Source organism: Thunnus thynnus, chromosome 5 (assembly GCF_963924715.1).
Source record: "Thunnus thynnus chromosome 5, fThuThy2.1, whole genome shotgun sequence".
Lineage (NCBI taxonomy): Eukaryota > Metazoa > Chordata > Actinopteri > Scombriformes > Scombridae > Thunnus > Thunnus thynnus.
Window position 1 is genome coordinate 13,622,111 of NC_089521.1, and position 22,178 is coordinate 13,644,288.

The 22,178-nt window shown below is 40.5% G+C and overlaps 1 long non-coding RNA gene across 1 annotated transcript in view; it reads left to right on the forward strand.

Annotated features, from left to right (window-relative positions):
- Nucleotides 1-448: 448 nt before the first annotated feature.
- LOC137183812 (uncharacterized) overlaps nt 449-22,178 on the forward strand; it is a 35,672-nt gene continuing 13,942 nt past the window's right edge. The window contains exon 1 of the long non-coding RNA XR_010928542.1: nt 449-1,913. This is a non-coding gene — a long non-coding RNA (uncharacterized lncRNA). The remainder of the gene's footprint in view (nt 1,914-22,178) is intronic.

A 22,178-nucleotide genomic window follows, 5' to 3' on the forward strand; every position in this document is an offset into this window, starting at 1 on the left:
ATCATACAGCAAACAGGCGAGGGGGTTCGGTAGGTGGCAGTCGTGTCCCATTTGCAAGAGACACATGGGAGTGCTCTCTCTCTCTCTCTCTCTCTCTCTCTCTCTCTCTCTCTCTCACACACACACACACACACACACACACAGTCTCCCCTCTCTATCTAAACCTCTCTTGCGCACACACGCACACACAAATGGGTGCGCGCTTTAACCAAAATTTGCATTTGTTATCCCCTATTAAAATTGACCAATGAATGAAACGACATTGGTGAAGAATCAATTAATTAATGCCACTCTTCCGGCTGAGATGCGCGCATGGACTCCCTGCGGTGGGGAGGGTGAAATTTTAAGAGCCCTAGAAGTTCTAACTATGAAGACTGAAAGAGAAGGGAAACAATATTTCCTGCCCTCACTGCAGTCCTGCGGCTGATAGCAGCGCCGTGAAGCAGCAGTGACTGGCAGAGCAGACTCATTTGGAGAAAGCAGCTTGTCAGTGGGAGGTAACCTACATGATGGCCCCCTCGTGCACTTATCAATTCCGTGTCCGTCCGTGCTACTCCAAGCGTTTTATTTGGGTAGGCGCATCCTGGGATGAGGTACTGTAAAGCGCACCGATGGATGCAGCCTGCGTGCGCGTATTGGAACCGGGTAATTGGTGATCACATTTGAGGCAGCTTAAAACACACTGCAGTCTGGGGAAGAGAAGAAGAGACGGCTTGGACGATCAGCACTTTGTGGATAATAACCCTTAAGCAATTTCTTACCCCTGTGTGTGTTACATCAATGGATAGGCGAGGCTTGAATTACAGAAATGAATACATAGACGGAGCGAGGGCGCAGAAGTGATGACTGTCATTGGTGAACTATAACTCCCGTCCACACAGGATGATCAAGGCTCGGCACGTAAAACATGTAAGAATTTAGCTTTTCGTGTACAACGAAGGCACCTCACACGTGAAGCTGCTGTCTGAATTTCTGATGTGGTTGTAAAGGCTTCTTGAGGATACCTTCTGGATTTTTTTTCTTTCGATGTTGCATCGCTCCTAGATTTCACGCATTGTTTTCCTCTCGAAAATGGAGAACGGAGACACATGAGAGAAGATAATTCGTTTATCCATGGCAACTTTATCGATCTTCTTCAATTTATAGGATACCCAATCATTAAACTGCGACTTTTTAAACGACTTCTTTCATCGATTTAACCAGGGGGTAAAATAGAAATAAGCATATTGAAATCCGCACTGGGTTGTGAGGTGAAATCTAATCAGATTCAACAGTGTTGGTTGCTAAGAAGTATTAGAGACTTGAAGAAAAGTTACATTTGAAAAAACATAGTGAGCGGGACACGAAAATAACCCAACATCTGCCCCGCAATGTACGGATGATGGTGTACCACACAGTCTAATGAAGGGCTTTTCAGGATGTGTCTACCTGGAAATTGACCACATGAGGTTCTCCGTGGTCTTCATCTTATGGAAACGTTTCCTTTTTTAAAACATTTAATTCATATTTGAGAAGAAATAAAAACAGTATCAGTATACATTCCCCTAACTCATCACTTAGGAGAAAATCTGGGACCACAGTGTGTATCGCTTTGCATCGGGAGAGTAGTTTCAACAATGGCACTTGTGGGTGCCTCCGTGTTATGTGCGTCCTGGAAAAGGGAAATATCGGATGCATTATCATCACTGTGAGAGTTATTAGCTTGCCATCCGGACTGATGTGTGGATTACATACCACGTCGCTTTGAGAGTGGGGACACAATGTGTCTAACAAGAAAGTATCAGCACGGATTCTGCAAAATCGCCTGAGAATTGCGGATGTTTTTTCAATGCAGTTTTTGGGGAGGGAGCGGAAGAAGGATCGTTTTCCATCAAAGCCAGATATCCTGCAGACCTCGGCGTCTTCGTGAACAAGTAAGTTAGTGTGTGTGGTGTAAAGAAAATGTTCGTCTGATTGCCTCACTCGTCCCTATCACAGAGCCTAACTATAGCCTACTCCTTCAGCCTGCTCTTCTTGTTGGATGTCCAAACGTGACAGTACTTGCTTTTGAGGTGACGGCAGCATTATAAACTAAGTCAGAGCGCAATTGTTCGAAAGGCTTCACCCTCACTGATACTGCGGCCTCTATCTAAAAAGATCTCTAATCATGCGCTGATTTGGGAGATAGAGAGAAGATGCGCGTGCTCGCGTGGGTCTGCTTGCTTTTCACTGCGCGCCCTTGAGTGCGCGAGCATCAGGCTCAGACATCATGAACAGTGAAAGAAAGAGTTCATCTCTTTTCCAAAACAGAATCACACAATTAATTATAATTGTGTTGTGGCTTTACACATTGTAACATGTTGAACAAAAGCTAGGCGAGTAGGCAACTGTGATCCATCCATCCAACTATCCATTCATCCCTCCAGTCTATACCTGGCTCAACCTACATTCACTATCTAAAAATCTTCCATATTTGCACGTGTCTTTAGTAACCTTCGAGAAATAATTCATGGTATATGAAATATTTAGTATTAGAATTTATAGTTGAAAGACTGCACCTCTGGCATCCATGAGTGGTTAACTAAATCGTCAGACATTGGTCTGTTATTTCTTCGTCTTCATCTTGGCATGGTTTACACAGAAGGCGCTTGTTCACTGCCTCTGTGGTGGCCTGTGAGGGAGCTGTCCTTCTTGCGTGGTGCTGAAATTAAAATCCGCCGTTTTCGCTATGCCTCCGCTTAGCTGAAGAAGACATGGATGTTGTAGTTCATGACTCGATAATCGGAGCCACTAGTCTGCTGAATGTAATCCTTAACTAGCATGCAACGAAGCAACAGATGACACATTTGAGGGTGTAGCCTATGTCTATGATATACAAGAAGTTAAATGGTAACAAGTTGCATATCAAAATCAATCTGTCTGTCTACTCACATCCTCTCACCTGCTCAATTAAATAAAGGGTATGGATATTCTTGGGTGAGCATTCTCCTGAACAAAGGTTAGTAAAAACACATATGCCTTTTTTTTCATTACAATGCTTTTGAACTCTGTAGCACGTGAGCTTAAAAATAGATGTCTGTCATGTCAGTGATAAACCAGTGTTGGTGGTAAAAGCATAAATAGAAGTGTCTGTCACTCTTCAGACAAAGAATGAATTGCATCTCTCACCTGTGAAAGTGAGAAACATGGCGAACATTATTCACCCACTGAAAAGAAAAGCGCTCTATATGATGGAGTGACATCACCTTGGGGAGACAAATTAGACTGCTGATTTTATGTTTTTGCCCTGTCACAGGGTTTGACATGATAAATCCTCCCTACATACTCCCAAGATTGCAGTTGTTTGTTGGCAACTGGTGTAGGGTGATTCATAGTAATAAGTAGAGAGACTGAATTCCCCCTCCCCATTCAGCATTCCTCAAACCTATGGAGATTTCTTTAGAGATAGATGCAGGCTGTATGTTTGTCATTGACTATATAAAGATCCAGTCAACCTAAGGAGCAGTTTACTTTAAAAACTGTGGATCAGTGTTTGTTTATTTCACTATGCTAGAGTGACAACAGTGGTATCCCTAGTGTGTCCCAATTAGTCCTCCTCAGCAGTGGGAAGTAGCCTTAGAGCAGGTGCAGCCGAGGGACCAAGAGGGACTTCCTGCTGCTCACACAAAGCCAGTCTTCAGCTGATAATGTTGCTACCATAGACATCTGTTTTATGTCCAATTTTACTACCCATTGTTGTCTGACTTATCTATTGAAAATCATTCCAAGCAGCCATGTCAGAAAATTAATGAACTTGTCAGCTGGAAAAGGGCACTCCTGCAATGAGGTGCCAGGGTCTTGCAAAGCGACACATTCTATACCCATGTTCCCTTCCCACACTCCTTTGTCATATTTTTCCTCCTCAGCCTGTGACTCAGTTCAGATCAGGGCCAGCACTTTGTGCCATATAATAAAATGTTCATTTCTCAAATCGGATTAATCTCTGTAAAGCCCAGCTTAGGACACCATTAGCATTCATTTCTTACACTGCTGGGGACTTGTATCAATAATGGAGCTATCCCCACATTTTTCATCTTCTCTGGGTATAAAATCTCTCAAGGGGTTTCATTCAATGAGAAAGGGGACGGTTACAGAGATCTATTATCTACTCCCTTGCCTTTTGTATTGGAGACTAGCAGGGCAATGCAGGGGGTCTGAAGGCCAGATAGGAGCTGGAAGCCCTAATGCTGGAGGTGAAAAAAGCCTTTATATGGAGAAGAGGTTGACAGCATACACATAGAGGTTTACAGATAGTAAATGTGGAGCGGAATAAATATATACTGGTGTTAATTATGATACATACTGAAAGTTTGTTCATGAACCCTCGTTGAAATATCCAGTGTGTTCAATGAAACCTTTTACAATAGCCCGCAGAACAAATTTCTGTTGAAATTAGCAAAGGTTAATGTATACATGAATGAGTCTTTATTACTAGGATATCTTCCCCTGTGTATGAATATTTGCAGTGACACCAGTTTTAAGCGCCGACACAGCCACATACATTTTTCAGAAACATCTTCCATAAATATCTTTGCTAATATTTTCTTCTCTTGATTGCATGCAGTTAATGAAAGAAAACATAATTATCTCAATTCACCATTCAGCTTTCCTTGGAGAAATTTTGAAGGTGTATGGGTTTTCAAGTCAGTGCAGAGGCAGCAGTGATGTTAAGCTGACGTTTTTGCAGGGTGCATCATGGCTGGTTATTGCTGCTTTTATACATTAGTCAGTCACATGGTGATTAATCATGCATAGTTGCAGAGGTAGGCAAGAAGAGAGTGACTTTTTGACATTTCTCAGATGCCTTCATAAGCCAACAGTGAGTTAGTTCTAACACAATGGCTATTGACATGATGTGGCAAGTCTTCATCACAGGCAGCCATTGTGATTGTGATAAAAACCCACCTCAGTTTCTTTTAAAATGTGCTGGTGGATGACGCATGCATTGCTTTGAAGAGAGTGCTGTGGCCAGATTTGTTGGCTGTGAAAATGTAGTAGTTTGCTCACTGTTTGTCACTGCAAGCTCACTGTCATTATAGCTTCCCCATACAGTCTTTATTGAGAGAAAGGGGAGTTGTTTCCAGTCTGCTATACCTCTGTGAATGATCATTTGAACCTGAGACTATATGCTGTTTGTGCTTGTATAATATAATCTACTCTATCAACCAGACAAAAGCAAGCATCTTGGGCACAGCACACATACACAGACAGACATGAACGGTATCTGCAGTAGCCCCACTCATTAGTCATCCTCTCCAGCATGTCTGTCTGAATGTTCTGTCCAGGGAAAGAACAGCTGAGCAGGGGGACACATTCCACCAGTCGATGGATTAATCAATTGGTGTTCCAGCTCAGCCCATCCATCTCAGGGAATAATCTGGGAGACATCATAAAAGTGCCATTCTGTCATTCTAGAGGCCAGGGAGCATTGCTCCTTTTTTCCCCCTATCTCTCTCTCTCTAGTGCCACTCTTATCGTGGGAAAAGAAGTGGATTAAATGGAATATAGATAAGTGTGTTCAGTGTGGCAACATTGTGAGGTGTTTGCTAGTGTTTTCGCTATTTTGAAACAATACAGCTTGAAATAGTTTTGCTGCTGTGACTCAGGGCTGAAAGGGAATTCGTCCAACTCCTTCACTATCTCGCTGTTTCTTCGCTTCCTTCGTAAAATTCAGCCAAGAGCACTGACCCGAATTCAGGATGCATCATTACTCACCACTTGCCTTACATCACCTTGCCAGTCGTGATGATAGTGTCTTTTCGATTTAGTAATCCTCACCTTTTTCTCTGCTGCCAGTTTCTCTTTTCTTGACCTCACTGGAATGTCACATGCTGCTAAAATGAGAGTGACAGCACCCGAGGTAGGACTGATGTGACGGCTCCGTTAATAACAGCTTGCATGAGCACAGCGCAAACATTCACAAACACGTTCTCTCACACAAACACAGGCACACACACATTAGAAGTTATATATACATATGCACCAGAGGAGTCATTCTTCCTGCCTTCGGGCACCTGAGCAGCATCTGTTTAAAGTGATACTGGCCCTGGCCACCACATTAATCCCTGCTGCTAAATTAAAAGGTTAAATGGGCCGGGAAAGGGTGGCGGGCTATCGCTAGCTGCCTCCTTTTATTTTTCCAGATTTATGGAGGTGAGATATTTAAGTCCTTCTTAGAAAAAAAGGGGAAAAAAGCAAAGGACAATGAGAAAGAAAATTGAAGGCAGGGTAGGAAAGGAGATCTTTCTCTCAAGCACTGTCTTTTCAATTTTTTGTTGTTGACAGTGAAATTTAGAGTGAGCTGAGCATGCTAGGTGCTCTGTGCTTTAAACACTCAAAGTTAAAAACGATTGAACTGGAGAGATACCATTCAAATAGGTTTTTAGTGGTAGCATAGCAACAGAGCCGTGACTACCGCATCCAGGCAGCTTATGAGCTGTTACCTAAAAAAAGAGTTTGTCAATGGACACCAGCCCTAAGTGACAAAACTAGTAAGAATGATTTAATTTAGTACTGTAGGCTATTTTAAAATGCACAGACTGTGAGTCTGCTGGAAGTGATGGTTCTTATCTAGGTTCATTAATGTGAATTTTCTTCACATATGTATAGTCTCCATTCCATCAACCAAATTCGTCACTTTCTCAAACGGAGAGGGGTTACTGAATCCAAAGAAAAGCTGTGTTATAGTAGCTACAAGCACGCGCAAGTGTATGCCAGAGGATGTACTGCTTAACTTTTAACTCGTAGTGTTGTTTTTTAGATGAAAAGAAAATGCCCTGCAGCTGTAATGGATACTTGACCTGTTCAAGCTGATGGGCTTCCCCCTGTGGAGAAGAAGCATTTCTTTCATACTGTACAGTGTTTTGTCCTTAACAAATTTCAAGCTTTATCTGCAGGGGGATTTGCAAAGATAATGTACCTCCCACTCCAACAAAGCAGAAATAGCATTTCACTAGGATCCACTTAATTTTCAGTAAAGTTTCCTCAGGTGAAATCATCAAAATACAGGAAACCTAGAAGAAGTTGTACTGAAGGGCAAAAAAATCAGTCGCAACCTTGCAGCTGTTGCGGGAATGTACATGAATCAAATTGAGCAAAAAAATGAAATGAAAAATTCAGCTGCCCTCTCAGAACACTTCACAGAGCTGTAATATTAAAAACCAATGCTTTTCAGTAGCCTTCACCATGGTTTGACCCTAAGCTAAAACCGGCAAGAGGAGACTAGTCTCATGTTGTGTTTTAAACATTGACTAATGAAATACTTATTCATTGGGTAAGAAAAAAACATAATTTACCCGTGGGTGTTGTTACATGTACACTGTATCATTTTAAAATTAAATCTAATAAGCACAGCTTGGAGAGCGGCAAAGATAAGCATGGGTCCACTGTAATTAAATCACCTTCACACCAAGTGTAACAAGGAAATGTAAATGGTAGTTTTTGCCTGTATGACTGTGAAAGTGAATGCTTTTTGATTATTACAGTATGCACATTGAGATAATGTGCTCTTGATAGCCAAGTACATGCATTTCTGTGTCAAAAGCTATACAGTGTTGTTTGGAATCAGGAACATACGACTACAGTTTTCATAAAAAAGAAAGTAATTTTGTTAGCACACAATGAATCCTAATATTTCTGTTGAATTTCACCACAGCGCACGCACGCGTGTGTGTGTCAATGCACGCATTTGCAAGCACATCCGTGTGCCCTCCTAAACCAGTGCCTTCTGCAGACCCAGAGGTGCAGAATGAGTGTCTGGGATCTGGGCATCTGGGTCAAGCTTTGCTGTCTGTCTCTTAGATCTGTTTTTTTAACTCATAAACCCAATCAGGCTGGCAATCAGATGGTAGCTCAGCTCACTTTCACTGTAGGAGTTTGGTCATCAGTCAAAGCCCTGCAATACAACACAGCGTGGTCACACCCCAGCTAGCAGTGGCACAATCTCTGACTGTTAAGCTATACAGACGTTATGTTTTTGATAATTTGGAGGAAAAGAAGCCCCCTGTGTCTATGAATGCAGTTTTTCACACCTAGAGCACACAAACACACCAGCACTCTAAATCACAAGGAAACACACCTACTGCTAAAACACAACAGTAAAACCTTACACAAAGGAATGCACTTATCTCAGGACAGACTTCATACTCTGTGCTTTGTGCTCACAATTATGTATATCTGTTTTCACTCATAAGCATGCATGTGTACATCATTTGTGTGTTTATCTGTGTGTGTCTCTGCATGAGTATCAGTGTCTTGATGTATTTCTCTCGCTACCCACTCACCCTGTTAGTCTCATGACCTTAATGTGTCACTCATCCTGGCACCTGCATGTAGGCAAGGCTGCCCTACTATGATAGTTTTGATCTGACAAGGATAGACTTACACTTGATTTAATCCAAGTTGTCTCTATGGAGTCTGTTGAGGTACCAGTCTATTTCACTGCTCAGGTCAAGGCCTTGTGACAGGGGCTGTCAGTCCGCTCCTCTACTGGATGTGTGAGAGAGAAAAGAAATGCTTTGACCAAAACACTAGCTGCAGAAAGGCCTGGGTAAACTAAGAGAGCTCATGCATGTCCATTTAATGGGTAATCTCCCTAAGCTACAACAAGAATGAATGCTGAACAGATGCCACCTCATGTAATGAAAACCTTACACTTGTTTCCAAACAGCCATCTTGTCAGCAATTAAGATGAAAAGCTTTATTTTCATATTGATGACAATTGATTGTAAAAGTTTAAATATCATGGCTCCTTAGTTCTTAAAACTTACTCAGCTCATAATAAAGCCACACTATAGGGCAGTATAAATCAAAACAAATACAGATAATTAAATAAAATTAACACATTTTCACATAATAGCAACAATCAGTGGCACATGTTATTCTGTGTGTCAGCTGATAATATTTCTCATGAATGAAAACACAAAAATGAATTGGTGGGTATAAGTAGTCAAGAGAAGCAGTAGAGAGGTATCCAATCATGCTTGACAGGAAGAGGGAAATGCGCGCATATGTGTGTGTGTGTGTGTGTGTGTGTGTGTGTGTGTGTGTGTGTGTGTGTGTGTGTGCACGTACAGCCCAATGGCTAGCCTTCTGCAGCCTGTGCCAGACTCTTCAGCATTTGGCTGCAGCCCGTCTGTCACTGAGGAAAGAAAATAGTCACACAACATTCAAGGCCTTGTCACATTTCATTTCCCTTTAGTGGATGAATTAACATAATTTAAACATTGGCAGATATGTTTAAATGAAAACATATGTAGGTATAGTGTATTGCGTCAAATCCAATGTATGTACTGCGAAAACTATGAGAAGAATAATGCAATACATTTATTTGAGTTAGTTTGACCCGTTTTGAATGTAAAATGATGATCTATTGCTGCCTAAGCAAGACTACCTGACTTAATTCAAATAAATGCCTCTTGATCTAAAATGTATTTATACACACACACACACACACACACACACACACACACATATATATATATATATATATATATATATATATATATATATTAGCTGTACAGTACTACTACAGTAGGTACAAGACAGACATTTATTTAGCAGTCTTGTATTTAATAAGTCTGTTAAATACTGTTTGTTATAGTGCCTTCTGTTACCAAGTCTGTTAAGATGCCTTTTCTCAAAACAAGTTTAAGAATCAACCAGTGGAATTATAATTATCATATATTAAAATGCACTTTTTTAAGAAATGTTTCATTTTTTACAAGATAAAATAAGATAGATAACTGCACTAGAACCAAAAAATAACTCTTGAATTTAAACAAAATTTGCTGCCTTTTAAGAGAAAGTAGCTTTTATACAAGAAAATGTTTTAAGAATTCATGTTTGGTTTATGTATAGTGCTGGAGCCACACACTCATCCACATAGCAGAGACCAGGGTCAGTTCAGCAAGCAGAGATACAGATACTTTAAGCTTAGATGTACTGTATAGTGTTGTTGGCAGTGCACATGGGTGGGAAGCCAGTGAGGGATCATGACCTTGTTGTTGCATTAGCAACTTCTACAGCTCTGTTGGGTTGCCTACGCAGATGAGGGTTGGATCTAGCAGGGCAATATGAACCTGTATGAGAGGGAGTAAAGAGGTGGAGGAATTTATCTCTTATTTCAAACTTTTCAGATTCATCTTTGCACTTTGCACAATTGAAAAGTTGAATTCAGAAACAATGAAATGTGCCCTTGCTCAATTCAATACACTTAGCTGTTTTGCTGCTTAAGTCTTATTTGGTTTAGTATAACCTTTGGCTTATGATGGCTAAAGTTCGCAAACTTTAGATAGATATTTCTGTATGACCGACATTACTGAGTCACACTACATATTAATTATTGTAATTGTCGCTTACAGCCACAATGTTCAGCATATACTTCATAGTCTTACTGTAAGCTATTAACTAAATGAAACTTTATTAAACTGAGCTGAATTAAAAGGTAAAACAATCATTTATGAAGAATCAGCTTGAAGGTCACTGCTTATCTTTAGCTTAAAAGTTTGAAATCTTTTATTAATAAAATAAATTTTATTAGTTTTTAAGTAAGATTTTGTTTTATACTGACTAGACTTTCAATAAATCATACCTCGTCATTTTGTCATAACCAATTGGAGTTTTTGCTTGATACTAGCAAATTTCACTACATTCCTTGATATTTCTTGCTTGTGATTGTGTGGTTTGATCCTCCCCTGCTCTGGAGTCTGTCGCAGTGATATAGTGATTATGTATAGTAACAGGGGAACATTCCAGGCTCTACGTTGACTGCTAATTGGGCTCCAGTGTAACGACTGTGTCATATTAATGACCCAGATCCAGCTCATTGTAATATTCATGAGGTGTGTGGATTGCCTCCTCTCTCTGGGACTACATGGTGCAGAGGTTTATGATTCTGTATGTGTGTGCTAGAACGATAGATGGTATGTTGGTGTGTATGCGTGTGTGGGTGTAGGGAACAAAGGCTGATCACTGTGTGCCAGCTCTTCTTCAATTTAGCCTTTTGTGTTCCCGAAAAGTGGGTACAGCGTCTACAGCTTTGTTTCTATGATGTGGGTTTCCCCCTTTCCCCCTGCCATTGATATAAAAAGGTGTGTGCTGATTTAAATCTGCATCTGATCCACAAACAATGTTGTTGGGTAATCAGCTCTCTTTTTGTCACATTACATTGAAAAAGAGACAGGGAAAAAACAGACTTGAGACCAGGTGGTCCATGTTAAATCATCCATTTCAAAAGTAAATCCAGAATGAGCTGTTTGTGTTAGGCTGCATTGCAGAGAATGACAAAGCCCTTTGGGAGATGAGTGTGGTGTGTTTTTTTAGGGCAGTGTGGACAGGTTAAAAGGGTCTTCTGTGCCTGATGAAACAGGTGGGACCCCTACAGTCACTGGCATGCAATCCTTCCTCTTCCTCCCCTCACCAGTGTGCTCCGCATTTGCATAACACTAATCGGAGCATAAAAGAGAGTCGTATTCTTTCTGTATTCATTAGCTTAATCTCTAGGTGTTCCTTTTTTCTGTACAGGCCCTATCATGTCCTGGCCATCATATTGCATATTTCTCCGCTCTAAGGCATAATTCTGCTGTGCTATTTCTTTTTGCGTTGCTTGAATTGGAATCTGGAGTTTTATAGTTAAAAGAGGTCAAATGAATGTGAGGTGTCCCTTGCGGCTAAGAAGGCTAAAACACTTAAGTAAGGAATCAGAACAGAAACAAGTTCCTCCTATTGTAGTCTGGACCAGCAAGATCACAATGGGCACGCCTGGTTGACTGATGAGACAGGACAAGGTCTTTTGAAGGACAAATGATTTTTACATCCAATTGTCAGATGTGTAAGTCATGAACTGCTGCCTCACCATTTCCTTATCTCTGTGTGTATTGAGGACAATCAACCACAAACTCCACTCTACTCTGGACTTTCTACTCTCCCCTAATTGGAATTCTTCTTTTTGTTTCATTTGAGTGTTCAGTTTTGAAAGATGAACCTTAATGGCAAATTGTTTCCTTGTACAGAGCAAAATGATGCATAAAAAAGCAGGGCGTGTTACACTGTATTTTGTCTTCCAAAGACAAATTAGATTTTAATGAAGAATGAAAGTGGCTCTGTGGAGTCGTTGGCATAACATCAGATCCTGCACAGTAAGTTCTGTGCAGTGATGAGGCATTCATTATAGCCAGTTAAGAATGGCAGCTATCAATCTGTAAATGAGCTGTATAAGTCTAATAAATTATACTGCAAGTGTAGGAAGCATACCCATAAATGTCAAAAATGCAAATAGGCTTCAATTGATGGTTGGGCAAACAGGGAAAGTATAGAGGATGGTTCTCTTTTCCCCCCAAAAAAGCTAGGATCCTCCATCCTCTCATTTAACGTGACAATGGAGGATTTCATCATTGTGAGGGAAGAGATTCACTGACTTAGGGGAGATCTAGTGTTCTTTGTGGTGAAATAGGAGAACAAATCTTCATAAGACTGTTCTGCCATTTTTGTACTCATTTGTTCAAACATCAAAGGATCGGCTGCATTGTGATTAAAGCCTCTGTGAAGTGGACCTTAATCCAAATTAATTGATGGAGCAATGTTGGAACATGGTAACATGAACTGTATAGTTTTGTATGCTTCAATGGGAACACTTGAATTGCTTGGGAGCTTGACTGGAAGTGGAATGAAATTTTTCATACACTGTTTCATTTTATTTTTCATCTGTCAGTCAACATGTGTAGAACATTTTATATAGAACAGAGATTCTAATTGGCATTTTTTTTTTCTTGTTTTAAGTTTTTAAATGGACTTTGTTGAGTAGATATTGCAACTTTGAGCACTTTGGCTCATGAACACATTCATTTCTGTAAAGTATCACCTTTTTATATGGATCTGATGGAAATATTGATACACATTCTTAAAGAGGAGACGTATTATCCACCTATAGCAACATGGATAATGTGCCTGGGAAAATCTAGGACATGTAAGCTTTATTGGCTAAAAATGTTAATTTAGAGGTGGAATATTTGTACCACAACTAATCCATGTATATCATTTTTTGTGACATTTATAGATTTTAACCTACAGTTTATTGAGTTAAAAACAGATGTTTGAAGAGTTAAGTCACTAACTGATATATATTTTGTCTGCATTCATTTGAAATAGTTTGGTACATCGGCCTCAATTCAAGCAACAGTGGACGACGTAACTCGACATTATATATGCTGGTTCTGGACTGATTTGCAGCTGGTCATTAGGAAACTATCTTCGAGGCACAATAGTGTATTGTGTGATATAAATATTATTTCAGCAGTAAATATCCTTCCAAGCACCGTGAAATTAATCACAGAATTAAATCAAAGAACTTGGACTGTGCTCAGGCAATTATGGGCGAGGAAGGGGAAAAAATTATTTAAAAATGAAGGTGCATTAGTTTCAACTAAGGGGGCATTTACACCATAATTCACCTTTGTGGAACCGGGTCAGCATTATTGTAGCTTGGCACTGAATAAATGCATGAATAGAACCTGCATCATTATCTATTCTATTTAATTGTGAAATGTATCACCCATTTGGTTTAATGCCTCCCTCACCTTGAAAATGGGTAACAGGCCAAGAAGACTGCTGTGTGCTCCAAATGGCCTGGGTGTTGATCGTGGTCACTATGGCTTTTCGTGTGTCAGACCTGCTCGTGAACTCAGACAGCAAGTAAATGTCCACTTGCCAGATGCCTACTAACCTGCTGTCGTGTGTGACATTGCAGTCCCACTTTCTAACTGTGTCTTTGGCTGTCATTCAGCTTAGCAGCATTGGGAAACCTTCTCTCTCTCTCTCTCTCTCTCTCTCTCTCTCTCTCTCTCTCTCTCTCTCTCTCTCTCTCTCTCTCTCTCTTTACTCAATCAAGGAAGTGTCGGGCATAATGATGCTCCTGCCTCTGGACTTTGCAGTAAACAAGTGTTTTGAATGACAGTTTGGTTGCCATTTCTAGAATGCTAGATGAAATTTGCAGAAGCCACCACATCTCAGACATTACCCGCATTTTATGTCTTTAAATAACCTCTAGGTGCAGGAAGAGAAAAATACAGACAGACAAATAAAGAAAGCTTGAGGGAGTGTGTTAAAATGGAGGATTACACTTTGACATACCGTGGGGGGAGCCCTCCCCTTTTCAGTGCAGCTGAGGTTCAATGTAATTTGCCATGTTTTAAGCTTAATGCCCATGGGCTGTTACAGGATTTAAAGACCTTACGAAATATGCTAGACCACATATGCTTATAAATATGAAAGAAAATACAGGGTGTAGGACTGAGAAAAACAGAGATAATATCCTGGCTAGTATACATTTACAGTAGAGTAGTATTAATACATACACATTTATTACCCTTATTAGAGAAGGTAAATGAGGATGTGTTATTGGAAAAGCAATATACAGCAGCATAACAAGTGGCAAAACAAATTACCTCTACAATCAATTATCACGTAAAGCTATAAATTATGTTTAATATTTTTACTTTTGAAATAAGCAACCAATACTGGTAATTAGTATCATACTACAATATGAATAATGAGGGCAACATGGTGCATAATACACTATGCAGAGATATGTGTTTCAAAAAAACATTACAGCCCAATCTTACCAACTAATTAGATTGTATAACCAAGACTATACTGTGAACTGTGGTGAAACAATATTTGGATATATAATATTTGAAAAAGTCAGGTGAAAATTAACTTTTCTTTAGAAATCATTAAAAACTGAAAACAGGGAGCCCTGTCTTTCAGTGGCTTCTGTCATTTGAGGTACACTGCTGCTCAGTGACTGTTGTGCTGGAAGTAAAAGTTTAAAAAGAATCTGTTTCCACATGTATCACCATCACTATGTGTGTTTTTCTCAACACATACAAACACAATAGCAGTTGTTGCATCATGTAATTCAGATCTGTATAATTAAATTCAAAATATTCAAGTTTGTAGTTTGTTTTCTGCTGACTCTGATTATTCTGAAAAGTGTCCCTGTTGTTTTGTCTGGATCCTGTGGTCTCTTCACTCTCTCTCTCCAAACTATCTCATCCTCTCCACTCTGGTAAACATTAAGTACTGCATCTTCCTCTCCCATCTTCCTCCCACTGTCCTGCTTCACATTTTTCTCTTTCACTAATCTCTATGTGCTTTATGCGAAGTAATTGGTTTAGAGAAGTGTTTATCCACATGCTCCACATTTCTCAGCTCATGTGATGCTGAATCCGGTAACCTGTGTGCCTTCAATCACACAGTCATTCCAGGGGAGCAACAATACCCCGGCTGATTTCAGCTCCACTTTTCCCTCGGTAATGGGAAAGCTAAAGACGGCTGGCTGCTGGGGCATCGCACAAACAAGGCAGGCTTGGGGGGAGTAAAGCACCTCCAGAAAGCAAGCACATCAGCGCTATTGTTAGCACATAGCGGGAGATTAGCGCTGATGGCTGTATGTGAGCTAGCAGGCTTGGCTGGTGTTCTGTGTCGGATGCTAACCCAGCCCACCCTTGCTGCCACCACCATGTCACAATTAGCCTGAATAGCTGCAGACATGATTGCTCGCCCTGGTGGCAATGCAGTCAATCCATCTCCAATCACAGATATATCACCACTCTGGAGATCAGCATAATGAATACTGCACCCGTTTTCACCTAGTAGATTATATACTTTGCCAGAATCAGGAGATACACTATCCATTGTTCATTGCTCTAATTTCTAAGACTAAAACGCTCACAATAGACAGTTATCTAGGAGTGAGTCATCAACACAAGATATTACATAGGTGTTGAAACAAAAAAAAAAAAAAAAACATAATGAAACATGAAGTGGCATCTGTACTATATGTTCCTGAACAGGGGAGAAACAACAATGCAGAAACTTAAACTAAAATTAGCTGTATGTTCTATAAATGTCAAAGCCTGATTTTATGATTGTATTAACAGCATAGCCACAGACAGAAACACTATAGCAGCAAATAACACACAGTCTGCCTCCTTCATTTTTCAGCGTGTACCTCTTTCCCAAAACACATGATAGCAACACAGTTGCACAAACATGCACACATGCATTTTTTCCGTGCCTCTGACTGATTACAGTGCAAGATTAATTAGCAGGCAGATTGCTAAATGGTGGTGAACATGGTTTGATGTGCAGAGGTAAAGAGTAGACTCTCCATGGAATACAATAATGTCCTCTATGCCTCCTCTCTCTTTCCCTCTCATCCTTCTCTCCTATCTATTTCTTCCTCTCTTTCTATATTAAGCTCTTCTGGGTTAATCATTCCTAGAGGACGACAGCACCACAGTGCTGCAAAAGTGACACACAGTTGTGTGCAATAGGGTTCTTGTGCACCCACTTCCAGTGATTACGGACTCTTTAAAGGATAACCACAGATCTTACTGCCACACTGTGTTCAGCACTATACACTTCAAAAGAGGTGAAGAGTTTTAACACTTGTGTTGGCTTCCTCTAATTTTCCCAGAACCAATTCACTTGACCTTATTCCTCATTTATCCTTGTATTTGCCTGTCCTTTACTTTGGCACCACAAGAGGGGTTTCTAATCTTCATCTTATTATATGGCATTCCTTCACCTCTCCTGACATCCTTGCACCCTATTTCGCTCTGTTGTGTTGTGGGCCCCAGTGGGAGGCGAGTGCTCCAATTCATTTGTTTGCATATGGGGGATATGTCCAACTCTGACGGATGTCTTTGGCTCTTGCAGTCCCTCTGTAGCTCGTGGTTTACAATAGAATTTTCTATGAGTCTCTCAAAGGACCTTATCCTCAAATAGAGAGATAAATAAAACACCCCCACACACATACAGTACATACTGACATGCAATTCCCTTCATGTAACCACACAGAGATATGCACATGCACACTCACAAAGAGACTGATTACACATGTCTACATATACATAATCACACATGTGCATATAGTGTGCATTATTCACTAGTACCCACACATGCAGGACATGAATAAAATAATTAAAGGCTTTGTTAAAAAAACATAAAAAAAAATACACAGAGTATAGTGATGTACAAGTGCAATAACCATTAAAGTCCTCTGATGTCTTCACATGAAATCAGTGGTTGCCAGTAATAGTCTGCTCCATGTCCAAATTAGTCTGCATGGTGACTCTCTTAATCAATGTGGTTGCAAACTGTGATGTGATGTGACTGCTAACATGAAGTCGCTCTCTCTGTTTCTCACTCACACACACACACACACACACACACTCCCGAGGTCTCCTGCTAAAGTTAAATGTCTGCCAGCTGAGTGTGTCCCTCAGTCAGGCTTTTGTTCATCTCCAGCTGAAGCTCTGTAATTTGTCTGCCAGTAATTTGTCAGGAGAGAAGGTTTAGGGTTGCCAAATTTGCCGGTAGCACTATATAAAAACACACACTTTGAATTTTCAATCATCTTACATTTTACAGCACTTGTATTTTTGAAAGAAGGTCAAGACATGCAAATAATTAATATGTTTTAACATAGAGAGTGAACTTATGTGCACAGAGATCTGAAAGCACACCAGAAGGTATAAAGCTTCTCTGTCCATTTCTAAACCAGTCACATAGTTATATTGTGAGTGTGTCTGTGAGGTTGTATGCGTATTTCTGTTGGGTGTCTTCACACATGCAGTATGTAAGAATTCATTACTGGCTGAAGTCACACTCTTTGACGATGCTTTGGTGCAGACACAGTTCTGAGTGCTGTGTACAGCTTGTAGTGCTGAGTGCTCCAGCATCATCTGTAATGGGATATGTGTTCAAGTTCAAACTGAAACAGCACCCTGTCTCATGAGCAAATCTGAAACAAAGCTGTGTACTCTGCCGTTCTGATCCATGCTTTTTGATGCCAAATTAAATTGCACAAGCCCTGGAGACATTTCTGCATCTGTAAAACCGCAGAGGCCAAGATGCCCGTGACTCTGCAGGGTGAACGGCAGGCATGTGGCAGGGGAAATGTACTTCCTCGGTTCATTTCATCTCTCCACTTTCTCTCTCTCTCTCTTTCTCTCTCACTATGGCTCTTTGCCTGACTCATTCTCAAAATAGAGCTACAAACCTGAGTACCTTTTCTTGGTGGGGAGCACCGGTAGTATTGTGGGTGAGTATTCGCGCACTTGTTCTATTATTAAATCCTGGTTATGTAAGCTACCAAGAGACGACACCAACGAATAATGATTCACCATAACTCAATTGTATAACAGGCCTATTTCGACAAGGGAATCAGAGGTGGTGCGTGTGTATGATAATGTGTAAGGGGGAGGGGGCTGCATTAGTTGATTCATTTCCTGTTGAAATAGTTTCTTTAGTGACTGCAAGCTTTAACTACAGCATGTCTGTGACCAGCACGTCTACACAAGAAACAGTATAGGTCTAAAATTCAGCCGGCAAAAATGACCTATAGTTACATTTACACCATCTAGCAGCTGTAGTGATTATGACCTGGGGAGAAAATGCAGTTAAGATGACGTCAATATAAGGTGACAATGTGCCTTATTAACAAGAGGAGGTGGGTTTGGTGGATGGCTGGATATTTATATAGCAAAAAGTGGATTTAGCTGCAGGAGACTGCTGTTCGCTTCCTGTTTCCAACCACGAGTCAGGACATTTTTTTTAAAAACCGTAACAACAATTGTCGTAGTGTTTCCTGTAGGCTGTGACAACAAAGGTTGCATGATTTTAAGGAAGTATAAACCACACTTCAAGTGATCATTTTAACCCAAACCATGATCTTTCCCAAACCCTAACCAAATTTACCTTAATCACAGCATTGTCACACCATAATAGTTTGAGGTTTTTTTTTAACAGGGATTTATAACGGTTTTGGAAAGCGGCATATTATGGTCCTTTGGGTCATTCTGGAGTGCAGGTAGAATCGACCTATGTGGTCGTTTAATTATGAGAGATTATTGCCCTGACAATAATCTAAGTGTCTGTAAAGGGTTGATGGTGGAATTACAAGGATATACAGCATCTTCTTAGCTCATAAATGAGTCATTTAGATATTCTCTCTGACCAAATTGGATTTCACATGGGTACTGTATAGCTCTACCTATTATTAATCTAAAAGAACCTACTCATATTGACTTCTATCCAACACCGTCCACCCCAATACCCCTGTAATACAATAAAGTACAACTATTGTGTCTTTATTGTTCAGTATTTGTCAAGACTTAAAAGGTGCTGAATCCCTAACCCCAATTGTTTTTAGTTAGTGGTGTGTCTGTATTAAACTGCATTGTAAGCTATTTCTGTTGTCCACCCTTTCTAGCCCCTGAATAGAGTAATTCATGTGTAAAGTTTGTTTAATCTCAATTAGAAAATAAAAACCTTTAATATCTGCACGTGGAAGCAGCTTGTAAACAAGGATATTTCAGTGGGCTTATCTGTTGACCTACAACACTAGACTGATGCCCTATTTTATCCTCTCATCTCACACCCTCTTAAATTCTTTCACTCTTATTTTGCTTGATGCCCTTGATATCCTGAAGTGCTCCATACTGATGAAGCCAAATAACTTTAATCATTGCATGCACCTTGACAATCTTTGTACAATCTTGTGATATCAGACTAGCTATATACACAACAGAATAATATCTAATAATCTTCAGTTTTTTAAAGGTTTTTTTTTTTCTTTTTTTACTTATAAAGTAATGCAGTGCCTTTTTTAGTCAAGTGATGCCTTCAACCATTTTATTTTATTTGCTTTGTACTGTATTGACACCTTAGTGTCAAAGTAAAAAAATAGTAGATTTGAATGAAAGATTGCTTTTGGCATTCCGTCCAGACTATCCACATATTTTTCAGTGCAGGTTGAAATTTAGTCTGCACACTTAAAAGAGAAATATAAAACACTAGCAAATGGTAGTAGCATTTGACACAGGTCATGTATTGCCATGCCATCTGACCTGGCAGCCCTCCCAAAAAAGAAATAGAGGGGAGTCACAGCTGCTGTCTCACACCTCCTCTTCCCTCTCTGTGTCTCACTCTCACACACGTTACCCCATCTATCTAATCCACATGGGAGGAAACACAGTCTTAGTTATCATGTTTAATTTGTTTCCCACTGTGTCTCTAGTGTTCTCAGCTGAATTATCAAAGCGATTTGATCTCTTCTGTTACATGCAGTGTGTACGCCAACCAAATCAGAAAAAAGAACAGAAGAAAAAAAGCAACAATAAAGGGATTTTAACAAGTGTGACCAGCTTTTTATAACCTCATACATTGTTAAATTAATATGTAATGCTCTTATAACAAATTAGACTATCGCTTTATTGAAAAAATATGATTTTCTCTGTTGATGTGTATAATTAGAGGCTGTTTCAGTGGTGTTGACAAATACAGACTGTTTATGTGAAAACTAGTGTTTTGATTTGTTGGACCATATCAAAGGGAGCAGGGGATTTACAAAAATGTGATATTGGACCAGGCAGGTTTTTGCCATTAAAAGTGATATTGTGAAATTTACCTTTCTGAGCTAATGAAAACAGTGGCCCCTAGCCAGCACATGTGCTGTGTGGAAGCACACAGTAAACTAGAGTGTAGTGAGCAATGACCCATGCTGAGGTTCTGCTTCCATAATTAAAGTTCATTGCTTTTCCATTGCGCTTTTTTATTTATGGTGTAATTTAATTTGGCATGAGGGGACAAAAAAATAAAGTGCACTTTAGAGTCTAATTGATGCTGGTTTCTCCTAAGTCCTGCATCCTCAGCATTCTTCCTCTCCAACCAATGAAGTTAACTAGGCGGGGGATAGAGTGCCGAGAAAGATAGCGGGGAGGGAGAAACGCGTAGGGAGGGACAGGCAAAAGGAAGAAGATGAGAAAAAGGAGGTTATCGCATGGAGGGTGCAAATTTGATTTCTTCTACATCCATTGTTAGCTCGTGGCTTTGAGAGGCGGCGAAAGCAGAGTCCATTTTCTTGTTACTGTTGTGAGGGAGATTAGCGGAGACTGGACTTGTTTCTATTTGAGGAATAATGAAGAGTGTGTCTCTATACAAACCCCACTCTACTCTTGCAGCAGGTCCTCTATTAGTCTCCCCCTTCTCTCACTCCACTTCTGTCTCTCTCCATAGAAATGTAAAGCATGTGATGGTTCACCATTCCTCTTCCTGTTTTCTTTTTTTTTTTTTTAATTTAAATTCAGCTTATAAAATAAGAGAGCAGATCATATTTGTATTGTAGCATGACAGTAGGAATGTGGAAGAAAGTCATGTGGAAATGGCAAACTCCTGGGGTACCACGCTCTCACCAGGTGAGAATTCCTACAGAGGAGCTTTGCTGCCGAGGAGCACTTTACTGTAGCAACAATGTCATCTTAATTATGTTCTTGCTGAAAACCTGCTCTGACACAAGGCTTGGATCCCTCCCTAGATGGTAGAAAGGGGAAGGGACTACCTCACATCGGTCTGAAAGTATGAGCTCCCTTGCATACTTTCTGCAGCACTCTTATTTTTAGTATCTTGACTTTTTGCAGCTATGGGGAACCTCCCAAATGACCTGAATGTAAGGATGCATTTGACACCTTTGTTCATTAAGAAAAATAAGGAGTAGAAAGGCAGCCTTTCATGGGCTCCCATGACAACATAAGAATGCCTGGAACAGGCCATGGAGAGGCCGCTTTACAAAGCTTATGTAGCCCCACTTCTCTGCCTCCCAATAATTCACTCTGGTCCTGGTGGAGTAAAGGTGTCAGCCAAGACATTCACACCGCCGGTTCATCTGAACAGAGAAATGGAACGATGAAAGGAAAACACCAGAGGGGATGGAGGAGGACAAGTGGCTCTTTTAATGACTCTGGAGTGTGATGGGAATGCTGTTAATGAGGAGGGCTGGGATAAGAAGCTATGCTTCCCACGTAGACACAGACAAGCCTGGGAGGAGCCTGGAGAACAACTCGGCTCAGCTTTCTCAGTGCAGTTACAGCTGAGCAAAGCCAAGCAGAGCTCTGCAGACCACAGGAGTGTGGGGTGAATAGAGTTTGACTGTAAAGCAGGCAAAGATGGCATTGAGAATGAGCTGCTCCTCTTTCTTCTCCTATGCTCCCTTCTCCCAGAGAGACAGTGGCAGCTTTCCGGTGTAGATCACAAAGGTGGGAGATGGAAAGTGAGCGGGAGTGGGAGGAAGAGGGAGAAGAGAGAGACAGTAGCCCCAG